The following is a 24,916-nucleotide window of genomic DNA, read 5'->3' on the forward strand; positions in this document are numbered from 1 at the left end:
ATTTAAAAAATGAGGGAGCTGTCATTACTCATGCTATTATAGGATATATCTATAACCCGTATTAACCTTATTGTGCGGTACTTGGCACTTTCCCATATATACTGAACCAATTTTTCACTCAGTATTACATTTATTTCAGTTCCCCATATATTTATGGTAAAGGGTTTCCATGTTTTCTTTTGCAAATTTGCCCTTTCTATTACCTCCTGCAATTGTAGGTGTGAATGAAGTTTCCAGTTCTTTGCAATTGTATATCTGGCTGTTGTTAGTACATGACATAACTACAGTACTAGTACTAGTGACCTTAGGGCAAGTATCCATACCAATGTTTAGTAGTTCTAAAGCTGGGCAAAGGTGGATGGAAATTTGTGTTATTTCCTAAAAGGAACAGTAACATAAAAAAATTAAAGTGTTTTAAAGTTATAAAAATATAATGTAGTATCGCCCTGCAATGTTAAAACTGCTGTGTATGCTTCAGGAACACTACTATTGTTTTAGGTTACACAGGAGAAAGCAGATAAGCTCTGTAGAACATAATGGTGTTATCTGTTATCCACTATTTACCTGTGCCATATAGCCTTTTTTCAATTTCTGCCACTGTTACACAGCAGCTATATGAATATAGTAGTGTTTCTGAAGCAAACATATCAGTTTTACCAGTGCAGGGCAACAGTACATGATATTTTCATTACACTATAATTTTTTGGTGTTACTGTTCAATTAAGTAAGAGCTCTATGTTCTTCCATAATATAAGGGGGGTCAGAAACCGAAAATTTCTGGAAGGTAGAAGGTAAACAATCAGACACTTTCAAAAAGGGGTTTACAATATGTCTCAGTTGCAGAAAAAGGTGAACATTTTGTTTAGGGATATGGAATTTTTCCCTCATTTCTTGATAAGACCACAATGTCAGAGTTGGAAATGTTGCTTATCTTTGTGATTTCTTTTTCAATCCATCTTATAAACCCCATGTTTTAGGTAATAATATTGATTGAGGCTAAAGGTATCTATCTAAAATTATGTTTCCACCATTTATGTTTCCTAGTAATATAGTTCCAAGCTTGACACATGTGCAAAGTGGTGGTTAGAGCCTGCACTTTAATTTCTGGGTGGATAGCTATCTGTGAATAGTCCTGTAGTGTTTGTTGGATATGAGCCAAAGAAGTTTTAGGAATTTGAAATCACTGGGAGTACATTGTTCGCAAATAAACTAATTTTGTGTGACCTTTTCCCTACTAGGATGCCTGAAATATTACTATTATTCCTTATCGCTGTTGCTAATGGCTCCATAACTAGTGTGAAAATAAGTGATGAGAGCGGGCACCATTTGGGTGTCCCATTGCATATTTGGAATCCCATAGAAAGGAACCCTAAAGCTAGTACTCTTGCTGACAGCTGGGAGTATAGGGCCATAATAAAGTTCAATATTTTCCCTTGTAACAAACCTGGTTAAACGCATTCTCCGCATCCAAAGATAGAAGCAGAGAAGGAGTTGAGCGAGTCTCCACTATTTCTATTAAATTAATGAGTCTCCGAGTGCCATCCGGAGCATGTCTCTTTGACAAACCCAACTTGATCGGATTGTACTAGTTGAGGGATAATGGTCAAAAGTCTGAAGAATAATATTTTAGAAAACAGTTTTGTATCTGAGTTTAGTAATGAAATTGGTCTAACGTTACCAGGTCTATCCGGCTCTTTGCCTGGTTAAGGAAGAGTGATTATTATAGCCTGTAAAAATTCCTTATGGCATTGTTTTTGAGTAAAGGCATAATTGCATACTCCCAACTGTCCCATTTTTCGCGGGGCAGTCACGATTATCAGATTCCACAGAGCAATAGTACGTCACTTAACAATTCTTCCCCATAAATGAAAAAAAAACATATATAAGGCAGGTGTTATGGTATTTTCTTTCAATAATGGCAGCAGAAAGATGTTACAGAGGAAGGGAAACCTTTCCCAACATGACTAAAGTGCTGAATTAGGACATACAGATCTGATTTGCCGATACATATCTGTGTTATCTGAGTTAGAATACATATGTTTGTAATTAGCATGTGAAAAACCAAAACACTTTCAATAAAAAAAATAGTGCTTCTAAAACAAAAACAGTTTTTCAGTAACTCTGTATACCAATAAAATATCATTAGTTTGAAATATTTTATCCCTGCTTGGTCCTGTCTGTAAGCAAAACTAATACACTAAGACAAAAGAGAGCAAATAGCTCCTTATTTAGTGAATGTATAGGGTTGTCAACTCATAAATATAAGGGAATATTTAAAGACATCCCACTAAACAGATCACTGAGATGGCACAGTAATACATCTGCCAATCTCTCCATCGTTCCACCTGGCCCTCTCCTTGTCCCCCTGCTACCCATGATCCCCTCCCTTCACACACTCTTGCTGGTTGCCCAGCAACACTAGAGGCTGCTTTATATTTTATCACTGTAACATCCTGGCTCCAATGGGGGAAGGGAGAACTGGAGTTTAGAATGATTTAACTGAGAGGGTCATAATAAGCATTTATAATGATTTAACTGAGAGGGTCGTAATTTAACTTGTTGGCAGCAGCTACTATCCAAATTGCTGCAGGTCCCTTAGTAGTGAACGAGCATTTATAATATCTAAACTGAAAGCAACATATTAATGACCAGCCAATCACACTAAGCTAGGGTGATTCTGAATTTACAAGACAATATGACCCAGGAGCAGAACAACGTTAAATGGGTTAAATTGAGCTGCACAGATATTAACATTTCTTTTAAAAGCTTTGAAGGCTAATTAAAGCCATTATCTAATGCATTTTGGCAATTAGACCATTTTCATGTCTCAAAGCTACAGGTCAGCTCTGTCCTTTTTATTAAAGTAGCTATGCATAAAGGCATACATATTCTTTATCTTACTATATTTGTATATGCTATACACTGAGTTACAGGCAAATGGTTAAATCATAATTAATATATTACATACACCTCATTTGCAAGCACTGTATCTGCGGTGTTCCATATTTTAATACTGTTTGCAAAAATACATTCAGGCGTTTGTCCCGTGCACAAGAGTGCTCACAGCAGCTGATATAATATGTAGATCAATACGTTTTTGAATGTAGAGTACAGCGGAAAACAAACATATTTAACTTTGGAACTACAAATAATGCTGCAAAAACAAGCTGTTTGTGTGCTGCAATACAACATTTTTTAATACCATGGTACATAATGTAAAATTTTAACTAGTTATAAAACTGTGTAATACTGTATACTGATTATTCAAGGGTCAATCACATACACAGGGAGTCAAAGTCTAATTAGCTACATATAATATAAGAAGTATCATTTAAATATAGTATACCTGCATAGTTCACACTGAAGTTATCAGGGACACTGGCTTATTCTGACTAAAACCACAGTGAACCACTGTGCTATTATCCAGTGCACTGTTGCGAGAATCTAAATATATTAAGAACTTTATATCAAACATTGTTCTGTTGTTCTATTTTAAGGAACATTATAACCCCAGTGCAGATCTGTGAAGTGGAAGCTGTGGAGTTGTGAAGTCAGAATCAATTTTGGTTATCTGGAGTCGGAGACACCAAAAATGTATAGACTCCAACTCCAATCAACAATCACTGAAAACAATCAAAACCGATTTAAGAGCTTCTATGAAAGAGGATATGGCAGAAGTAATTCTGTTTCTAAGAAGAATACTTTAGTTAATTTTGGATTGTATTTAACAGCTATCATACAGCCATATGCCAGGTTCTATTAATATACAAGTTGTTTTAGGTGTTTCAGTTGTGTTTGGTTTATGTAGTTTAACTTTGATTTAGTTTTAGAATTACCAAAGGATATGGTTTATATTTTTTAGCTTTAGCAGCTATAAAATGCCTTGTATGTTGTATATTTAACTTTTTTCAGTCAACATGGAAATTACATTAAGAACAATAACACCAAAAAATTAAAGTGTTCTAAAGTAATTAACATATAATATACTGTTAGCATGCACTGGTAAAAGATGTGTGTTTGCTTCAGAAATACTAGTATCGTTTATATAAACAAGATGCTGTGTAGCCATGGTGGCAGCCATTCAATCTGCTGGAAAAAAGGAGAAAAGGCACAGGCTACATTGCACATAACAGATAAGCTCTGTTCAATACAATGGTGTTATATATGTTATCTGCTATGTAACCTTTTCTCCTTTTTTTCCAGTAGCTTGAATGGCTGCCCCATGGCTACACAGCAGTTTGTTTATATAAACTAAAGTAGTCTTCTGATATATTGGATCATTCATCTGACACCCAACTGCTGAATGAAGACAGAATCAAGAGAAACTGACGCTGAATGAGGTATATAGAATATAAACTTGATTATTTCAGAAACAATGCAGAATTTTTAATTGATAATTTTTTAGAAAGTCTCTTACTTCAGTATGAGGAAGCTAGATTTTCATTTTTCTCATAGTTCCCCTTTAAAAGACATATAAAGCCTACATTTTCTTTCCATGCATATAAGTTCGGCACATGATTGTACTGCATATAACCCCTCCGTTTGCCAGTGCCATCATATTTTTCTAAAACAAATATAAGCTTTTACCCAGTAGCCATTTTTCCCTGATACCTCATCAGTGACATTTACATCTGCAAACAGCACGTGTGTGCTGTAAACTTCATGCAATCAAGAATGCAGTCCTGCTTAGATTCAGCACTGTTATAGTAATGCTGAGCTCAGGAGAGGTGGTTAGGAGGCAGCAAGAGCAGAGCTTCTATGGGGAAACAGCAATACCATCTCTTCATTGGCTGCTAGAGTGGAGGGCGGGTTTTATAATCTAAGCTCAGGAGAACTGAGAATGCTCATTAGTCAACAGCCAAAGTAAATTTCTAAGGGAGGGGGGCTGAGTAGGTTAGAGGAAGAGAAGCAATCCTAAGTGATCAAGGGGATGCTGCAGCCTTACTTTTAACCTTTTAACCGGAATGGCAGGTATTTCAAGCTTTAAGAAAGGCTGCTCACTTAAAATGTAGGGGTGTGTGTGTTGGGGGGGATCTACATGTCCTTTAATGTTAAGCCTGCTAAAGATCTTTGACCACAATTAGGTATACATTTCCATAAGACCACTTAAGTTCACTAACACATAGTGACAGTTCAGAAATAGTGCTAAGTGCAGGTAAAAGTATGCAGATGAAGCATACTTTATCTATGTACTTGTTGCACACAGAAACCATTAATTTCAATGGGGAAAGCGAGTGTTAGGTGCTTAAATTAAAGGTAACACCAGGAAACAGTGACACCAGAAAATATGACGCACTCCAACTCTGAATAAGTGAGCATGAGGGAACATTGGGGTATATTTATTTATAAGAGTGAAGTTAATAGTGAAGTTCCGCCACTAGAGTGAAATTCCGCCACTTTCCATTCATTTCTATGGGATTTTTAAAGGCGTATTTATCAAAGGGTGAACTTTCACTTTCACCCATTGATAAATACGCCTTTCAAAATCCAATGGTGGAACTACCAGGGGAGCAGGGGGTGCGAGCGGGCCAGGGCCCGCACCCCCTCAGGGCCCCCGGCAGCGCCGCACGCCACTAAAATCAACCCGGCAGGGGGGCGGGGCCCAGCTGCGCATCACGCACCAGGGCCCACCCCCCTCTAGGAACGCTGCTGTCAAAATCCCATAGAAATGAATTGTGAGCTGCGGAATTTCACTCTAGTGGCGGAACTTCACTCTTTGGCATGGGGAAGGCTGCCTCAGGTCAGCCTTTGGTCCAAAATTACCACTGACAGGTACAAGAATAGATAGACTGATACACTGAAAACATTTTCTGATTGAAAAAATGGAAAGCAGGTGGATTTTGTTTGTCACTAAATATATCTTTGCCACTTTTAATTAAGTCACATATATCAGAGAGTTAATTGCTAAACACTACAATTTTTTTAAAAATAAATATTCATGCATAGATCATCTGCCTTACACCTGCTCTAATTGTTCTGTCAAAAACAAAATGCGTTATGAGTATAGGTTTGCCTTGTACTATTAAATTACTTCCTTGCTAAAACCTTTGTAGTGCAGTGGTACAGGCATGGGACCTATTATGTAGAATGCTCTGAACCTGGGGCTTTCCAGATAAGGAATCTTAGTCTACTAAAAAATAATTTAAATAAGCCACACCAAAGACTGACAAAATTGTGTTTGAGTCTCAGTTAATCAATTTTATACGGCTGCCAGACAAGAAAAAAAATCCTGGTCTATAATACTAAGTTTTATTTACAGCACATCAATGCAATATGTCACACCACTACACAGGCTTGATAAAACAGATGCATAATTAGAGTATCTATATAATGCTGGGTATCTATATATTATATTACTAAACTATTACATTTTTGCATGTGTCAAAGACAACCCATATGAAACAGTATCAGTCATTTACATCCTTCTGAACCAGAGTAGTGTCAAGATATATCAAGTTCCAAGCCACCCTTCTGATGGAAGACAGTACAAAAATACTTTCACTTCAACCCTTGATTGTTCTGTACTATTACTGTTTGGAAGTGCTGGGTTTCTGTACATAACTTTTGTTTAAAATGGATCTAAACACAAAAAGTGAATTGATGTAAACTTGACAAGATAATCACCTGAGCACTTTTTCATTTCTTTTTCATTTTAGTGGTTTCTAACATATTAATAGTTTTAAACTAATAATGCAGAGCTTTTGTCTCCCTTAAGTTAACTTACTATATGTTAAGGTGAATAGTTTAAGATAGGATAGCTGACACTCTCAGGGAACATTTTCTTAATTCAACTACTGTATCATTTGAAATGTCCCATTGTAAAAAATAGCGGAACTTAAAAAAGATAGAAAAAATCTAACTTGGCATTTTTTTTAAAATATTGGGTGTTTTTATTCACACTTCTATATTTTTTCTAAAAAGTACCATTTTAATAGGCGTCTGTTTAGGTTTGGGTTCATATAAAAGAGACATGAACACCTCTGTGGAAACCCTTCTCTGGTATGAGCACAGAAAGGGCTCAAAGAACAAATACCAAGTAATGGGTTAAACCATCAAACCTCACGCCCACAGGAGAAGTGTTCCATCAAGCAGCCATGTGAAGCCAGCCTACTCTCATCCTGCTGACAAGGATATGGCAGGATTATTTCCAACAGCACAAGGTGGAGACATGGCTGATTTATATCAGCTATAAGCAGATACATGAACCTTTACATGAAGTTGAAGGAGGTGACATCAAACAATGAAAACAGCAGCCTTGTATCAGAATTATCTAATAGCAAGCTGGAAATCTTTGCAGTTTAGCTGGCTGATTTGATGTGGACCTGAGGAAATATTAACCATATCTAAAAGTAGTCCATTATTGTGGTGAAATTATGTATCAGAATTAAATACATGTCAAATTGTAATAGCCCTATTAATTACTCACTGGACTGCAGAATCCTATAACCCCTTTTTGGGTTTGCACATCTTTATATGCTGTGTGTTGTACAGTGGAATATGCTGATGCTTTATGATTTGCAAATAATAGCAGGGGACAATGTATTAAATAGAGAAACAAATAATGTGCAATTACAGATAAGAATTATTTGTCTCATTAAATTTACTAAAAAGATCTTCTAACCAAATATTTTCTGACATTTTCGCTACCCATCTCCCATTAGCAAACTTCAATTTTCAACACCCAAACTGCAGCAACAGTGTGACTGGGGATATTTTTCTAAAGTTTATAATATTGAAGGTTTTGTACTTTGTGCATTACATTGCAGTATGGTTCTTTAGAGGTTCCCAAAATGTCCAAAAATCAATAAATTAAGAGTGGGAAGTCAGCACATCTATTCATTTTTGTTCAGTCAGAAGGCAGTATGGATGATTAATGGTTTAAATGTGCTAATATCTCCTGGAGTGAATTATAATTCCTTTCTTATTGTAAATGTGTCTCTTCTTCCTAAAGGATGGCTCAACTTCAGCCTGCAGATGAAAGCCTGAAAGTAGTGAACTGTATTTTTCTAGAAAACCGCAATCTTGATGGAGTCATCCTAATGCTTATGTTATTCTTCAAAGGGGACCTGAAAAGCGACGTCATGAATATGATACTTAGGTCCACCAAGAATCAACAAAGGAATCTTGTACTCTGGTTGGCAGATTATTCCTTGTACATGGTACCGTATGCAGCCACTCCCATACTTTGGAGCAAGAGTTCCAACTCAGAAATCCCAGCAGTATGGAGATTGAGTTTGTACAATACCCACACACATTAAAAGAACAACATCTTTGGAAAAAAAATATATATATACACATGTCTGTCAACTCTTATAAATTTATAAATGCATATAAAATCAATAGCCAGAATGTGAGAAACACTGCAGAGGATTGTTTAAGTCTATTTACTACTAATACAAAGATTAATTACATGGTAATATGAAAATGAAAAGGCTTTTTTTTTTTTTTTTACAGACTATATGTATCTCTGTTTAAGGCATTTAAATTTCATACACTGTATTTTTATTTCATCATGCAAGCAATTTTATTTCATATGAAATAATGCACTGTGGGTTTTTTTTTTGGTAAACAATAACTGGCAATGATCTGCAGTGCAAATACAGTTTATGGGGCATTGACTATTAGTATATCCATGTTCCTAGGCAGGTCCTTCCCTCGCCATCTGTCTGTCTCTCCCCAAATCAGATCCATGAGTAGATCATAGCATGGAACCTGAAGCAGTGCCATTGTCTATCCATATAGGGATATCTGCTTTCCAATGGCTTTGGTGAGGGTAACGTAGGTAATCCGGAGCATTATGCCTTATCACTCGACATAGGGTGTAAAGCCGTAGTTGATTATGTTTGACAATAAATGGCTTTATAGACCTAGCGGATTCACACGTGCATCGGAATAAGATGTGCTAAGAAATTAAGATTTTCTTCAGGCTCTTAGCGGCTAGAGTTGACAGGACAATGAGGACATCACTTCTTGCACTCACCAAAGCTGGGGACAGGTATCTCGCACAACGCTTTGGACTCGGCACAGATCCCCCTTCTTATTTCTTTTAACCGGCGCAAATAAAAAAAAGTAGAAGAAAGCAAAAAACGTGCCTGGACGTACCTGCTGCTGATCTGCCTAGCGGGGCGAGTATGGACTCCAATATCCAGAAGTATCAGCAGGTACTGCTGCTAGAGAAGCTCTCCCTCCTTTCCTCTCTGTCTCGCTCACCGCCTCGCTCTCTCTTTTTCTCCCTGTCTCCCTCCCTCATTCTCCTCCTCCAGACTCACCCTCCCTTTCTCTCTCCTCAGCACCTGCCGCTGAGAACAGCTCCTCTCCTAATATCCAGTGCGCGCCCCTGACGCGCGTGCACATTTGCCAAGACGCGCTTCAGTCACCAGCCAATAAAGGGGCTGGGCCCGGACGTACATGTGCGAGGAAGGGCAGAGAATCACATGTTGCAACCTGTGGTTGTTAATCCAGCCTCCTAAATCGGATAGCCAATGGGACGATGGGGTGGTATTAATGGGCATCGGGTTTAGACCGGTGCAGAACGAGGTGCTGAACGCAGTAAAATGGCTTAGATGTTAATACTTGTTGCTTCCGGCAGTCACTGTGTCCGTTGTGTGTCTGTGACGTGAATGGTTTCCGGTCTTCTGACTGAATTCGTTTAGTAGCCTGATATTAAATCTCTATGTCAGTCAAAACATAGTGCTTGCTTGCATTATTAGTCGTGTGTGTTTTAAAAAGCACAGTGAACGCAGGGTTTGATCCTCAACTGTAAATATAATTGATCCCTTCCTGGACTAAATTAGACCAGACAGAAGGTAAATATCACACAGGAAACACAAGGGGCAAACCCAGTGATGGTGCAAACTCTTAGAAATAGATATAAAATAACAGCTAGAGAGAGCACATAAAGTAGCTTATGTCTTCACCATTTTATCGCAGGAATCTAAGGCACGCATGCCCTGTCCAAAGGTAAAAAAAACAAGGTGCATCTGTTTGCATTTTTGCCAGGGACCTCCACCCTACTTTTTCTCTTATGGGTGTGTACAATGTTGTTTTACCCACAGAGTAGCATTCTTTCCCAGAATTCCACCATTATTGCAAGTGCACTTGAGGTACACTAGCGCGTCTTGCAACTTACATATCATTTCATACCTCCCAACATTTTGGAAATATAAAGAGGGACAAAAAAGTTGCAGTGCAGCAGTACAAATATGCCATTCTTGAAAAGTACACGCTGTACCGAAATGTTAGCATGTGCAGGGTCGGATTTACATAGATGGCGCCCCTAGGCCCACTCCCGTTCGGCGCCCCCGTCCCCTCCCCTTTATTCGTGCAAATTTTCATCATCAATGAGGAAATTTAAAAAAAATATTGTATCTCCAGCGCATCCCCAGTGTTTTTGAACCGAAGTGGGTGTGGTTGGGCATCATGCCGCCCCCCTAAAATCCTGCCGCCCTAGGCCCGGGCCTAGGTGGCCTTTCCACAAATCCGGGCCTGAGCATGTGTTATAAACGTACACACCACCAGCTACATAATAGGGTTAGCGTGTTTTTTTAGAAGTGGAGCATCGGAATAACTGGGTGTCAGTTTGTCAGCTTGGCACCCTGTCCCCTATAGTGGTTTCAGCTAGAAAAAAAATTATATATATATATATATATATATATATATATATAGATAGATAGATAGATAGATAGATAGATAGATAGTTTCCTGCAGGCAGCCGCACTCAGATCTGGATTTCTTAGATGTGGGTGCTGGTTCAAAGATATAGCTTTCATATAGAGCCGCACACCATTTTGTCTTAGTGAATCAGATAATATTTATTTGCATAAGTCTGTTCTATGAACACAGACTTATGGAAATCAATATTATCTGATTCACTAAGAAAAAATGGTGTTTTTGTGTTTTCACAACTTTCTTTGAGTAGTTTCACTAAAAACTCACATTTTTTGGGCTAAAATTTTTTTTAAATGTTTTAAGATTTATTATGTCCTGAAGCTGCTAAAAGCCGAAAATACTCCAACTAAAACCTGTTGAGGTAATGTAGAAGTCAATGGCAGAGATCCCTTGAACCACTTGAAGATGTGTTTTGCCTTCATGATGTTCGGGTGTTTACTGTGGTTTGCGCTCGAAAATGCAATAAATTCAAAGTATTCAAGGTTTTTTAGCCTATAACTTGATAAATTCAAGATATTCGAGTTTTTCCCCCACCAGCACTTCAGGATGAAATTGTTTTTAGACAGCTATTGTTTTTCCCCTTCTCATTATATTTAAGTATTACCCAAGTTTTAAAGGGCCAGTAAGTTAGAATACAACGGAAAAAAACACAAAGACAAATTAAACTTTGTAATCGCTAAGTCTTTAGTAAGAAAAAAATTACCGAAACTCCGCTTGCGCTCCTCTTCAGAAAAGGCGATCCAGCGATCCATTATGCGGAGCTCTATTTCTCCTCCCTGCCTTCCTTATAGGAGATAATACGAGCGCTGCACGATGGATCGTCGCCCTGTCGCCTTCTCTGAAGAGGAGCGCAAACGGAGTTTCAGTAAGTTATTTCTTAATAAAGACTTAGTGATTTCAAAGTTTCATTTGTCTTGGTGTTTTTTTTTCGTTGTATACTAACGAATTTGAAAAAAAAAAAATTTATGTTACTGGTCCTTTAAGATATGAGAATAGCTTTTTTTTTTTGCTTGGGTACTATTATCATGTCGACCACTAGGTGGGGAGCAATGCATTAGCAATGCAAAGTAATCTTTCAGCAGAGGTGTGGGGGAGCTGCTATCTGGTTAGCTGCCCATTGTTCTGTTGATAGGCTACTGATGGGCTACTGAGGGGGGGGGAGCAGTAAAGCGTGACTGAAGTTTATCAGAGTACAAGTCACATGGTTGGGGGCACCTGGGAAATGGACACTGTATCTAACTCCATGCTAAATTTTAAAATTAAATATTTATTATAAATTAGTTGCATGTTTGTGCACTCTCTCCAGCTTATTCTGGAGTCCAAAACTGCACTGCATACTCCAGATAAGGCCTCACCAGGGACCTATAAAGAGGCATAATTATGTTTTCATCCCTCGAGTTAATGCCCTTTTTTATGCAAGACAGAACTTTATTTGCTTTAGTAGCCACAGAATGACACTGCCCACAATTAGACAACTTGTTATCTACAAAACCCCTAGATCCTTCTCATTTAAGGAAACTCCCAACACACTGCCATTTAGTGTATAACTTGCTTTTATATTATTTTTGCCAAAGTGCATAACCTTGCATTTATCAACATTGAACCTCATTTTCCAGTTTGCTGCCCAGTTTCCCAACTTAGACAAATCACACTGCAAAGTGGCAGCATCCTGCATGGAACCTATAGTTCTGCACAATTTAGTATCATCTGCAAAAATAGGAAACAGTACTTTCAATGCCCACCTCCCGGTCACTAATAAACAAGTTGAAAAGCAAGGGACCTAGTACAGGCCCCACGGTACTCCACTAACAACACTGGTCCAACTGGTCCAATCATTTACCACTACTCTTTGTAGTCTATCTTTTCACCAGTTCTCTATCCAGGTACAAATACTATGTTCCAGGCCAACGTTCCTTAATTTAACCAGTAACCTTTTGTGTGACCCTGTATCAAATGCTTTAGCAAAGTCTAAGTAAATCACATCCACTGCCATCCCAAAATCAAGGTCCCTGCTAACCTTCTCATTATAATTTTTTCTCAAAAGAAATTTAGTTAGTCTGGCAAGATCTATTGTGCATAAAACCATGCTGGCACACACTCATAGTATTGTGATTTGCTATAAGGTCCAGTATAGTATCCTTTATTAACCCTTCGAAAAGCTTTCCTACCACTGATGTCAGACTAACCAGTCTATAGTTTTGAGGCTGAGTAATGGATCCTTTTTTGAATAGAGGCACCACAGCAATTCGCCAGTCTCTCGACACTATGCCAGACCTCAATAAATCCTGAAAAATTAAGTAAAGAGGTTTGGCAATCACAGAGTTAAGATCGCTAAATACACTGTGATGCATATCATCTAGCCCCGGACCTTTGTTTATCTTAACATGTTCTAGTCTCTTTTGAATTTCATCATGTGTGAACCATGCATCATTGGTTTTATTACTAGAATTGGGACTTCTAAGAAGGAAACCTTCATTAACAGTTTCGTCATTTGTGTAGACAGACGAAAAATATGAGTTCAGAATCTGCGCTTTTATTTTGTTTTCATCAACCAGCTGACCCCCCCTCTGATATTAAAGGTCCCACCTTTCCTGCTTCATTTTTTTACTATTAACATATTTAAAAAATAATTTTGGATTCTTTTTACTGCTTGCTGCTATATCCTTTTCCATATTCATTTTAGCTTGCCTTGCTTCTTTGCATGATTTATTGGCCTCCTTGTACCATATAAATGATTTGGCCGTCCCAGCTAACTTGAAAGCCTTAAAAGCATGTCTTTTCTTATCCACATCAACACCAACACTTCTATTGAACCAAAAAGGTTTTGCTTTGCAACGACGTTCCTTACTTACAAGGGGAATATACTGACTAAATATATATTTATTAAGCAGCATTTTAAAGACTTGAAAGACATGAAAAGCAATTCCCACTTAATATGTTGCAGATATGCCCTTATACTGTCAAAGTTTGCACGTCTGAAATTTTGTGTTTTAGTTACTCCCTTATAGAATTGCTTTTGCAACAGAATCTCAAAGGAGACCATGTTGTGATCACTATTCCCTAAATGCTCGTCCACACAAATGCTAGCAATGAGTTCAGTTTTATTAGTTATTACAAGGTCCAAAAGAGAGTTATTCCTAGCAGGTTCTTGAACAAGCTAGAATAAAAAGTTGTCTTTAAGCATATTTACAAACCTACTAGCTTTTGGCAACCCCATAACCCCAGTCAATGTCTGGATAATTGAAGTCACCCATAGCAATAACTTGACCCAGCTGTGAAGCTGCTTGTATCTGCAAGAGTAGCTGGGCTTCTGTGCCCTGAATATTTAAGATAACTATTATTTCATACTTTAACAGTTGTCACTACACCAGCTGCCTTTCATTAAGCTCACATAAAGAAGTCTTTGAAAGCACAATCCAGTATCCCAAAGCAACTCCAACACATAAGACATGGCCTGTAATGAGACTGCTTGTGGTCTCTCACTCTGTCATTAAAAATCTAAAAATTCTTTACTGTGCAAAACATATTTGTACTTGCCTTTCCAGTGGAAAAGTACAAGGTTGATGTGAGAAAAGTCTGTGACCAATGATTAAAAATGATTATGACTCTGATTCTCATATTCAAAAGGATTATAGGTCAAGAATTAGCACACTGTGATTTGGTGATGAAGCTGAGTAGAGGTTTTGTCTTAAAGGGTAATTGAATATAGTTTTAACAATGCCATTAAAGGGATAATTTCCAGCAGTTGTAAGTTTGTTATGTTCCATAACCCCTTTAAAAGTAAAGCATGAAATGCATCTCATACACCACATAACATTAAGGGGCCGATTCACTAACTTCGAGTGAAGGATTCGAAGTAAAAAAACTTCGAATTTCGAAGTGTCTTTTGGGCTACTTCGACCATCGAATGGGCTACTACGACCTTCGACTACAACTACGACTTCGAATCGATCTATTCGAACTAAAAATCGTTCGACCATTCGACCATTCGATTGTCTAAGTACTGTCTCTTTAAGAAAAAACTTCGACCCCCTAGTTCGCCATCTAAAAGCTACCGAACTCAATGTTAGCCTATGGGGAAGGTCCCCATAGGCTTGGCTAACTTTTTTTGATCAAAGGATATTCCTTCGATCGTTGGATTAAAATCCTTCGAATCGTTCGATTCAAAGGATTTTATCGTTCGATCGAAGGAATAATCCTTCGATCGTTCGATCGCACTATTTGCGCTAAAATCCTTTGACTTCGATATTCGAAGTCGAAGGATTTTAATTCCCAGTCGAATATCGAGGGTTAATTAACCCTCGGTTGAATATGGTTGAAGAGCAATTTTTAAAGAGACAGTGGGGCTCATTTATCAACACTGGGCAAATTTGCCCATGGGCTGTTACCTATAGCAACCAATCAGTGATCATCTTTTTAAAGCCAGCTGCAAGAAGAACAATGAATGCAGCAATCTGATTGGTTGCTATAGGTAACAGCCCATGGGCAAATTTGCCCAGTGTTGATAAATGAGCCCCAGTATGAATTTTTGATTTTTTTTTCAAATTCAAATCGAATTTGGACTGTTTCCTAGTACACAAAAATTAGCTCAAAATTTGACTTTTTTTATTCAAATTTTCACTTCGACCTTTGATAAATCTGCCCCAAGTGAGTTATTTATCAAAGGTCCAATTTTAGAGTTTTTTAAACCTCGAATGAACTTGAAAAAGCTAGATTTAGCAAGTCCAGAGTTAACAACCTGAAAACTCAAATTAATCGAGTTTTCTGCGAAAAAAAAAACTTGAATTGCTTGTGGTTTTTTTTGGGGACGAAGGACGAAGCAAGTGGAGTCCCCAAAGTCAAAGCAGTGCTTACAAATTGTCATGCCTGTCACTATAGCTACTACAAAATCAATACAGTGCCTACAAATGTACAAACTTAAAAAAGTAATTTGCCTTATAGATAATATATATTAAGGTAGGCATTAGTAATTAATACAAACATGTGTAACTATGTCTTTCTACTTCAAACTGCCGCACTTCTTTAGCTTTTCAAAAGTTTGCTGTTTTTATTAGATTTCTGAAAATTGTTTTAAAGCTTACATTTTCAGCACCTTATCTCTCACATATTCCTACATACAAAGATAAAAAAAACATCATAAATATGCATGCAAGTGGTGTTCTGAATAGTTCGGTACCCAATAGGCATAGGATTAGAGAGTTTAGGGGCCCATTTAAGATTACTTATGCTTTTCATTAAAAAAAAGCCACCTTGCAAAAAAACCCAGCTTGATTAGTAAACACATGAAGATTGCTCAGGCCGAAAATAATGAGCTTTCTTAAATAGGCGCCTAAGTGACATAAAAATGCTGCAGGCAACATTTTATGATAAAAAAATAAGTAATCGATAACAACAACAACAATGCAATGAAATTACTAAAATTGGATAAATCCAAAGCAATAAAAAATATCTCACAGTGAAATTTGTGGTCAAAATCCCAGTTCTCATTGTCTCACTTTGCAATGAATGTTTTACAGGCAACAACAATTCAACAGCAATCTGGAACTGAAAATGCAATGAAATCACTGAAATAAAAATAAAATAAAGAAATTTGCAAATTTTAAAGACTAACACATTTTACACTGAAATGTTGTTTTTATTTTAAAGCACTGAAACACCAAGAATGAAAAAAAGCAACTGCTCAGTCCAAGCTTTGATCTCAGTTTTAATGGAAAATCTGTGACACTGTTTCAGAAATGAGGTAGCCAAGCCTCATCCAACCTGAATAATCTGGGACAAATCTTACATAAATAATTGGCCAAAATTATTCCCCAACTGTGTGCAAAAAGGAAGATTATTTCATACTTACCGAGATCTTCCTTTCCTAGACGTACTCCATGTCAGTACGTTACGGGATAGCCCCTCCTCCCTGCTCCAATTAGAAGGAACCTCCCCAAGCCTTTAAAAGGCCACCACACCCACCTACCGGCGTCTTTGTAACAAGCTCTTAAATTACCGGAAAAGAAAGGGCGGGTGTACTGACATGGAGTACGTCTAGGAAAGGAAGATCTCGGTAAGTATGAAATAATCTTCCTTTTTCCCTAGACGTACTCCATGTCAGTACGTTACGGGACATAGCAAGTTAACGTTATCCCATGGGAGGGAATATGCTTTAAGAAGAAACTGTAATAAGGAAAGGAGTATCTCTGACTAGATAGTCCACCATCATGCAAACTCCTTACCTTAATATAGAGAGTCCAGGTGAAAACCCCAGAATAAGTTCACCAGGCTAAGAATAGAGCTATAGTATAGCATATACTATAGAGAAAGAGAGAGAGAGCGCGAGAGAGAGATGTTAGCCCACTGAGAGTGAGGAACAAGTTAGCTCACTAACCACCACTTCACCCTCCAGAAGAGAGAGAGAGGAAGACAGTCCTGTAAAAGGCGAATTCAGCAAGCTGAAATACTTACTCTCCTACTCACCAAAAAGCATTCATCGCATGTATGCCTAATTTCAGTGCACATTGCAAGGTACCTGTAAGAAACACTTGGTAGGAGTAAGAACCCAAAACAGACACAATATAGAAATGATCTGCTTAGGATATATCCATAAATGTAGGATATCCAATGTACCCTCAGGTACCCAAGGCCAGTACCATAAATATCTTCATATCAGAATGCATGTTAGTCAGGACTGTTCTAACAGAAAGCAGATCCTAAAGATCGGAGACAAGGGCACCTGAGAAAATAATTGGGATTAGAATTCCTTACCCTGTGTAAGGTCCTGTGATGAGGCAGACTCAATTAACTGTAAAGAGTTGAGCAACTACAGTACCTAAGAAAGAGCCCCTGTTGGTTGACCCAACCTAGTACTCTGAGAGGTATAACTGAATACCCCTAAGGTTACAGATCCCAATAACCACAGTGCAACTAAAGGACTAATTCCAAGATTTATGGAGGCAGATTATATGCCCTGGATAAATGTTTATAGTCACCCACAAACCTGTGTTCTCTCTACCCATAAGGGACCCACTTATATGTGGAATCAACTATACTACATATTTAATCGTTGAGGCTGACCTTGGAACTGGAGGGACACTATGGATGTTCCAGTAAGTGTCAGAAGGGCCTCTGATCTACTAGAGTAATGCTGGGTCATATGTATCAGGAGTAGCACAGGAATGTGAATCCGAGAACAAACCAGGATAATAGGAGTGTTGTATCTGGAAGTTACCTGGACATTGAGCTCTGTGCGAATGTTTCAGACACAATTTTCAGCAGGTGTAAATGTAATCCCCCTAGCATAGGGAATAATGTGACAGACACGGTCAAAACAGACAAAAAAAATACTTCCAAGCCTCCCATTTGAAGCTAGACAAACCTGTAGGACAGATACATAAACTATCCTTAATTCATTCTCAATGAAATTAATGACTGGAAGTGGTAAGAGATTACACTCTACTGTAATGACTGCAACCGTCCCACTTAAGGGAAGACTATGATCCTGCTCAGAAGAGCCAAGTACATTTTCGGCCGAAGCAATAGGATAAGTAGCAACTGCAGTATGTAACTGTAAGGAGGAAAGATCCAAAACTGCTGGTGTTCCAAGAGGGCACAGACATAGAGAGGGAAAATAATTAACGCTCCTAGGATGCCTCCATCTGCTGTCCAATCAGTTACCTATCTGGTGTGGAAGAACAGCCGGCCCTGTATTCTAAAAAACCACTAACTAGGGGTTTGAGAATTGAAGAAAAAATAAATAAATAAATAAAATAAATGGGCCCAAAATAAGTGCCTTCTGGACACAGAGCCTTAAGTCACAAAGCCGTTTTGATGATAGTATAAGGTAGTATAAGCAGAATATCCCTATCCTGGGCCAGACTTGAACAGAGGTCATCTCTATGGACTAACAAGACACTTTGGAGGACTCATATAGCCTGAAAACCCTTGGTTTGAAATATATACCTTATGCAAATTCCCAGTGGCCTGATATGTATGTGTACCCTGTCTCTATAGACACCCTGTATTGGCAGATAAAATGTCCCCTCTATCCTGACATTAAGAATATCAGTAGAAATAGTATAGGAATAACACTGGGTAGTGGCTCCCCTCTCTAATTTGTAGGAGGCACCAAGGAGTCACCCTAAAAAACGGTAGAAATACATCTGGGGATCCTTCAGCCAAGCATAGAGAACTGTATACCTTGTTCTTCCTTAAACCTATGAATATGGAATTTCCACAGGTTGCACCCCTCGAAACTAGCCAGATGTCCTGGCTGCTATAGTGAAATTTATGGATGAAGAGTTCAAGTACTGATTGTTCCAGGAATCTTCAAAAATACTATATGTTGCATAAAAATATAGGTTTATTGAGCCAACGTTTCTGGTTCCAAAAAGAACCCATCCCAAGGACACAAATCATATATAGATATCTGTGCAAACATATATACACACTCATATACATGCCTTAATAATAAAATATATGCACCTGCCTATGGCCCTCTTATAGATGCAAACATATATGTTGCTTGGTAGACCAGTTGTATTATGGAGTTTATCCATTTATTGAGCATTTGTTCTGAAGGCAGTAGAATCCCCCTGCAGGATGTGGGCCATGGTGCAAGCATATATTAAAATATGTGATAATAATATGTACCTCGGTCAGAGTCCTAAGCTCCTGGTAGAGCACAGTACCCGACCCCAGAGCTCGAGCTGCGTGGGTAGTAATAGACTGCACAATTGACTGGGCAAAGCAATTATCTGGTCCTCCATTCGTTCAGGCAGTGATCGGTGATACAAGGCTGCTGAATCTGGAAAAATTTACATTCAATGGTCCCAAAAGTAGTACATACCTGTGGTTATTGTTAACCCAGCAATCCTTATGACAGACAGGCTTCAGAACTCCTGTAGTGCTTATCAAGACAAAGTTAAGCTTACCTGCCATCGGGAAAAAATATTGCCTAGTGTTTAATTTATTAAGCCATATCTTATCCCAGGAGCAATGCCATAGAATGAAAAGACCTTCATATGTAGGTATTCCTATCAGTACTCATCTGGATTAAACCTGAATGTACCCCAGAAACAATTACAACCCCATGTAATGCATAGTTTAGGTTAGCTGCAGTCAGAGCAAACCTATATCAGACCTTCATAGCCACCCAGTCCAGTGATGTACATCTATTAGAGCTACTGGTTCAAGGTGAGTAATAATTAGAGCATATCATACTGCAGAGAATAGGAGCATACAGATATGATCACAGCAACATGTAATACATAAAATATTAGCTACTGCTTAGGGCAAGCGTAAATCTGGTCCTAGCCGTTCCCAGGCCTGTGCTTTACATACCTTAGGGCTACCTATTCCAGGTGAGCCATAGCCAGGGTATATACTGCAGAAGAAAATATAAGCACAGATTCAATCACAGTAACATGAAATACATAGTTTATATGAGCTGCTGCTTAGGGCAAGCATATCTCAGGGCCTAGCAACTCAAAAGGCCTGTGCTCTACATCCATTAGGGCTACTTGTTCCATGAGAGAAATAGCCAAATCGTAAACTGCAGAAAACATGCAATACATAATTAGGTTAGCTGCTGCTTATAGCAAGCATGTATCAGGACCTAGCAGCAAGACAGATCTGTGCTCTACATATCGCAGGGCTACGTGTTCTTTGTGAGCAATAGCCAGAGCATAAGCTGTATAACAAAATAGTAGCACAGGTACAATCACAGCAATATGAAATACATAGTTAGATTAGCTGCTGCTTCGAGCAAGCATGTCTCAGGGCCTAGCAGCCAGCCAGACCTGTGCTCTACATCCTGTAGGGCCACGTTTTACCTGTGAGCAATAGCCAGAGCTTAAGCTGTAGAACAAAATAGGAGCACAGGTACAATCACGGAAACATGAGGTCCATAGTTTAGATTAGCTGCTGTATAGAGCAAGCTTATATCGGGCCCTAGCATTCAGCCAGACCTTTGCTCGACCTCCATTATGGCTACCTTTTCTATGTGAGCAATAGCCAAAACATAGAATGCAGAACAAAAATAGCGCAATACATATTATGGATTATCTGATGTTTATAGCAAGTATATATCAGAGCCTAGCAGCCCCCCCAGCCCAGTGATCCATATTCAATAGGGCTACTGGTGTCCTATTTGTAAATGGCTTGTGCTTTCAGGCAGGAAACAATCATAACCAGGCACAGTGCAGATAAGCATATGAATATATAGTATGCAAGCAGTTAGTTAGACTTTTAGTACAGTTCAGTGCATAACAGCATATGGACACACTCCTTACCTGCTGCTCATTATGCAAGGCTGGAAGCTGACCCTTTAATGTCACAAATTCCAGGACACTCTATTGTTAACAGGAAAACAGGCCTCACAAGTTTACTGACAACAGCAGGACTTACCTGAGGCTGCAGCTTCCTCGCTTGCTGAGTTAGAGAGTGGGCGGAGCCATCTCCACTTGCTTTAGCTGGACCTGATTATACTCAGCTGGTGTCTGCACTCAGTGGGGGGTTGATTATACTCAGCTGGTGTCTGTATAGGCAGGGAACCCAAAGCAACTGCGTGGGTTATACTGAGGCAAATTGGATAATTAGTGTTGGTGCTTCCTGCACAGGCCCAAGTTTGCTATAATATGAAGCCTATAGCGAAACTTTTTTATATTTTTTATTTTTTTTTTATTATTATTTTAACTACCTCCACCTTAGGAAAGTCTGTTGAGGGAGGCAGTTGGCCATGACCTGCCCCCATTAAAACAAAAATAAAACAAAGGTAACAGGGGGCAGTAAGGTTCAGGCCCCTAACTAATTAGCCTAAATTAACTGCCACCTCCCTCGCCCATTCGTAAAAATGGGGTGTAGGGGCCACATACACCAGTGCCGCCTGAGGCCCTCTGGGCAGGTCGGGAGGGCACACGAATGGGGGGACAAGCACCTGCCACCCAATGCTCTTGATAGCAATACAGGAAGGCAACTGAAATACAGGCAGACAAGGAGTAGCAGACATTGCACCTCAGTGCCTTACCTGATTCAGGAGCTGAATTTCAGAAGACTCCAGGTCTGAGGTAGTGTGCTGGGGGGAAAAAAGGTCCCATGGACCAAAACCCCTGTCCCTAGGACGCCTTCCGGGCAGGCCTAATGCTTTCCTAGGCATAAAAAGAGAAAAACAAAAATTTGCTTCTAATGATTGAGGCCTTTGTTCAGAGAACAAAGCCAAGAGCATAAGAGAAGGAAAAAAAAGACGCCGGTAGGTGGGTGTGGTGGCCTTTTAAAGGCTTGGGGAGGTTCCTTCTAATTGGAGCAGGGAGGAGGGGCTATCCCGTAACGTACTGACATGGAGTACGTCTAGGGAAAGATGAAATATACTCATTCTTAAAGGGTTAAACTCCACAAGCTCTTTTGTCAGATGGTGTCGGATCGACAAATTGGATTTGAATATAGTCACATGGGTAAAAATATAACGGGACTGATATAAAAATCTGATGTATAAACTTCACATTTGTAGCATCCTACAAATCTGGTGTTGTTGTGTGGTGTTGCATGGTGTTGGATGACAAGATCAGATAAAATCTGACTCATAAAATCTGATCAAAATGATCCATGTAGTTTTACCCAAAGACTTAAAGTTGTTATTGTTGCAAATGATGGTTCTATAGCATAATTAAGGGCAGATTTATTAAACTTACTCACTCGTGTTCAGGGTATAACAAGGAAAGTGATTTCCTGAATTTGGTTTATCTGCAATTAACTACTCTGGCTTGATGGAGAATTTCAAAAAAAAAAAAAGCTTGTTGAGTTTTATGTGGCGAGCTTAGGTGGCACTAGCCTGTATCTCTACTATTTTCACCTTTTTTATGCATATTAACATAAAAACATTAAAAGGTAAACTTTGATGTTGTACGTATTGCCCCTTCAGTAATTTAGTTATTGCTATTGGCCAAATACATTTTAAAGTATTTGGCCTCACTTCTAAAAAAACAAAACACTAGAGGGCTGATATATGAGCATAAGTGCTAAATTGCACAAGTGCAGTTGCTGATAGGAAACAATCACCAACTAGTTGTGAACAGTTTACTACAAGTTGAAAACTTAAAACAAAGATGTGATTGGAAGCTCCTCGCGACCACACTTGGGTTTAGCACCACCGTGCCTTTAAGGGTTTTAGCAGCCTAGCTGTAAATCCTTCCCCAGAAACACTGTAGGATGTTGGTAGCCAATTACAAGACTGTGTCCAGACAGGAAAACAAAAGCACCAGTTCCCTGTCAGGTCTGCCTAGCTACTAGCTGCCCTTGGCAGATGTGGATTGGCTGGAATTCTAACAAAAAAAATGCCGAGTGCCACCAGCTTTCCCTGCACCGCCTGAGAAATAGCCAGCAGAAAGTGGAAAATTTGACTGATGCTACCAATTTGTTGAGGGGAATTGCTATATATATATATCCTAAAGATCTTACATCTGACAAACAATCATTATTCTATTCAAAAACTTCTTCTCATGTCTGTTTTAACGATCCTATTGTGCTAGGTTGCCGAGTGTGTAAATATTGCAGTACTTACATTAGCTTATCTGTTCATGTTGGGTATTATGTTTATTATTGTGTGTCAATTGTACTACATGTCAAGATAAGGTTTGTTCTAATTTAATTTAAATGCTTAAATAGACTTGTTCCCTTGCATTTGGATCAGAATGTGTTAAGAAAAAGGATCAGAGTGAATTCTAGGCCTCAGCTTTGGTCCATTAATTGCAGAAGGCTCTGAGACATGTATAGCAGATACTAGTATTCACTTGAGAAGATGATAGCTAATTGTGTTGCCTTAAGGAAAATAACTGGAGCACATGAGAAAGAGACAAGTAAAATATATACACTGCAATCAGTTACTGAGCTTTGGAAAATTCATTATGCATGATTTAAAGCAGACAGAAGCTTCCAATTTCCTCATTAGCTGTTGAAGGAAAGTAGATTATTTAAAGATGGAGCATGCAGATATAATAACAGTGATGTTTTTATAACCTGTTTTATATTGGAAAAATAAAACTAGATTTAAAATAGATTGGTACTTCTGGTAAGTATAGATACAGTGTATATATATATATATATATATATATATATTATATATATATATATATATATATATATATATATATATATATATATATATATATATACATACAGTATGCTCAATGGGTGAGGCTCAGTCTCTAGACGGGTATTCCATGGAAATGGAAATTTTAGGAGCAATCCTGGGCTTCCTTCTCAGAAGGAATTACAAATGGACATAGGGAAAAACTACTGTAGATCTTGCAAAATCACTACCCTGAATTCACTTAAAGTGGACCTGTCACCCAGATACAAAAATCTGTATAGTAAAAGTCCATTTCAAATTAAACATGAAATCCAATTTCTATTTTTTATTAAAGCATTCATAGCTGTTGTAAGGTCATTTAAACATCTCAGCTGTCAATCAAATATTGTCTGCCCTGGGCATAGAGGAGGGGCAGACAATTACTTTCACTTTCCATTCAGCACTTCCTAGAAATTTCTGCTCTCCCCACATTCCCCCGTTCTCTTCACCGTTTAATTGTGTAGCCAGGGCATGGGGATGGATATCAGGTCCCCCATTCTGTTGCAAAAACAAGATTCTGAGCTGATGCAAGGCTTGTCTTAATAACAGTATCCACAAAATGGCTCCTGCCTACTTATAATTATGAATTCCCAAACTGAAGGAAACGAGATTCAAATAATTTTTATAGTGTAATTAAAGTCAATTTTGCTTGACTGATGTGATAAAATAGGATTATGAATAATATTTTTGGGTGACGGGTCCCTTTTAACTAACCTAGCTGACTCTTTAACACACAAGCCATACAATGACTAAAGACAAAATAGTCTAACTACAAACTGCTGTAATAGCTTGTTTACCCATAACCAAATAACATTTAGTGCATATCTGAGTAATAAATGGATTACTGATAAGGATAAATAAAGACTGTTAAATCACCCATATTAAAGTAAGTAAATCGGGACTTGCTTTGAGCAACCTGCTAAAATGTGAAGAGGTAAAAGGGAATGACCCTGCCATTATAATAGGAATTCTGGTACCAATGGATGCACAGGAGTTACTTGAAATCAGATGCAATAATGAAAGGTTAACATCTTGAACGGCAGCAGCAGAAATAAATGAGCTATGTTTTAGGGCAGTGATCCCCAACCAGTAGCTCGCGAGCAACATGTTGCTCTCCAACCCCTTGGATGTTGCTCTCAGTGG

The 24,916-nt window shown here is 38.5% G+C and overlaps 1 protein-coding gene across 4 annotated transcripts in view; it reads right to left on the reverse strand.

The window, feature by feature from the left end:
* The window catches only part of smpd3.L (sphingomyelin phosphodiesterase 3 L homeolog), a 123,882-nt gene extending 102,790 nt beyond the window's left edge, over window positions 1-21,092 (reverse strand). For 2 of the 4 annotated variants that reach the window (XM_041589429.1, XM_041589427.1), the window contains exon 1: window positions 9,103-9,481. The gene's annotated coding sequence lies outside the window, so the exon portion shown is untranslated. 4 annotated transcript variants of the gene reach the window in all.
* Between the last annotated feature and the right edge of the window lie 3,824 nt (window positions 21,093-24,916).

Source organism: Xenopus laevis, chromosome 4L (genome assembly GCF_017654675.1).
Source record: "Xenopus laevis strain J_2021 chromosome 4L, Xenopus_laevis_v10.1, whole genome shotgun sequence".
Classification (NCBI taxonomy): domain Eukaryota; kingdom Metazoa; phylum Chordata; class Amphibia; order Anura; family Pipidae; genus Xenopus; species Xenopus laevis.